Genomic DNA, 2,500 nt, shown 5'->3' with positions numbered 1-2,500 from the left:
GTTAACTCGATAAGTAAACAAAAACAAAACAAAAAAAAAACATATTTCATTTGTTTATCTTCAAAATTTTTTAATTTACACATATTTTCTTTATTATATAAGGCCAAAAAAAAAAGTTTGTTGCTTGCTTTTGAGTTTTTTTTTCTATATAAGATTACTCATGCAGAGAGTGATCCGTGCTGAAATAATGTTATTATTTAAAAAGTCATTCTTAACATGGAGAGGTAAGGATGTTTTGTACCTATTCTGTACTTTAACCTTACAATTGAATAAATAAAAAAATAAAAAAACATATCGTAAAACGTTATTTAAACGTGGAAATATGATTTAAAAAATAGCGCGGCTCTCTGCATTAGCACCATTTTTATTTAATTTTGTTGTTTTACGAATTTTCGGCCAACTATTCCTCTGACCTTCATGAAAAGAAGTCCTTTTATAAATGTTAAGTAACTTTTTCCTTTTATTATTCTTAAAGAGTAAAACTTTTCTTATTCATGAAAGGAGTTAAGCCTACGTAAATAAATAAATGTTTGTACACGTGACAAATTATCAATAAATGGTTTAGTTACTTTTTTTAAAAATGTTTGTAAAAGTGCGAAAGGCGACGTTACGTTGTTGTACAAACATTACTCCCATGCTTAATTTCTATACTTATAGGTTTTTGGAATTTATTTCACTGGATTATTATTGATTGGACACTAATTAAACAGATTATTAAAAAAAAAAAATGTAAAAAAGAAATCATTATTTCGACATTTGAAAGTGGTGCTCACTTTTTAGTTACAACGTTCTGATAAATCAGTCACCCATTTTGTAAGCAATAAAAACGCGGTATATCAAAACCATAGAAAGTAAAAATAATGAGTCTCTACCGCATTTGTAAGTCAGAAATATATTTGTTTCTCAAAGAAAAAAAAATAGAGAGAACAGGACTTTTTTTTATTGTTTTCATGAAAATAAAGTTTCGAGATTTTTAATTATTTTTTTTTTACTTAGTCAGTTTGTGGGTTTTTTTTAAATTGTTTTTGTGAAAGGTGATTTTTTTTTCAAAACTTTTGTTTTGTTTCTTTTTAATTTTTTTAAAGTATTATAAATTTCACTAACATGCTGGAGAAATGTTTAATAATTTGGTATTTTTTTAGATTAGGTCCACCTCCACAATTTTCCTTTCAATGACGACATTTATAGGTTTCCGAGTATGCTGAACACGCAAATTGCATTGAAATTTTGCGGAAATAAATAGTTGTATTATGCATTGTATTCTTCGGCGGCCATCTTTTTACGTGCACACGCGCCATAAACAAATACACACACGTAAAAAGATGGCCGCCAAAGATTACAATGCATAATACAACTTTTTATATCTTGATAACTACTTATTTCTGCAAAATTTCGATGCGATTTTCGTATTCAGCATAGTCGAAAACCATTTCAAATCGTCATTTAAAAGAAACTTGAGGAGGTGGACCTAATCTAAAAATTTACCAATAATTTTTAATCCCGTACGCCTCCCGATACATTGCTTCGTCAACATGCGACCATTTTATATCTCCCGAAGACACTTCCGTATTTAGAAAAAAAAATAAATAAATAAATAAAAAGTGACCGATTTACCAGAACGTGGTAACTAAAAAGTGAGTATCCCTTTCAAATGTTGAAATGATTTTTTTTTTTTCAATTTTTTTTCATAACCTGGTTAATGTTCAATCAATAATAATCCAGTGAAAAAATTTCAAAAAACCTATCAGTATAGAAACTCCACCACGTAAGTAAATAAATAAAAATGTTACGTGCACATGCGTTAGCCTTGACTAGGTGGGGGGTACTAAGGGAACGACCATTAAATAATTCTGCGGGTCGCCATGGAACTCAACGCCCAAGGAGTATCAAAATAGTTTTCATGATCTGAAGAAATTTTTTTTTCTGAAAAGTGGGTGATCACTTTTCCATCTAAATTTAACTTAAAATGAGCACCCACTTTCTGGCCACCTGAGGAAGGGGCATTTATTTTCGTGTTTATTGGCTTAAAGGTTTTTTTACAAGGCAGTTTGGTACGCGAATGCATATTTAACAGTTTTCGTTTATGCTCACGCATAGCATAAACAAAGGCTACGTCTGTGAAATGGAAAATAGTCCCAGAGTTCAGGGGTTAATACCATGCAAAAGAAATCAAACAAAAAGACTTTTAAGCCAAGAAACACACAGAAAAAAAAAAAATAGCATCCATTTTTTTTCTATCGAATTCATTTGCTGTTTTTATTGAAAACTATTTTTCCCCCGGATTTTTGATATAATTTTCCATTAAGGGCTGTGCGTCTCACGTTCGTAAATAACGACATTTTTTTTTGTAGATTTTGGTGTGCTAAAAACGAATCTGCAAACCGTTTCCGTCACAAAAAAATAGTTTTTATGATATGAAGAAATTACTTTTTCGAAAAAGTGGCGATCACTTTTCCATGTAAATTTAACTTAAAATGAGCACCCACTTTCTAGCCACCTG

The sequence above is a fragment of the Euprymna scolopes genome, unplaced genomic scaffold (genome assembly GCF_053919585.1).
Source record: "Euprymna scolopes isolate OS-2025 unplaced genomic scaffold, ASM5391958v1 sca67, whole genome shotgun sequence".
In the NCBI taxonomy this organism is placed as follows: Eukaryota; Metazoa; Mollusca; class Cephalopoda; order Sepiida; family Sepiolidae; genus Euprymna; species Euprymna scolopes.
The sequence above is the reverse complement of the archived record's forward strand: the minus strand, read 5'-3'. Positions refer to the sequence as shown.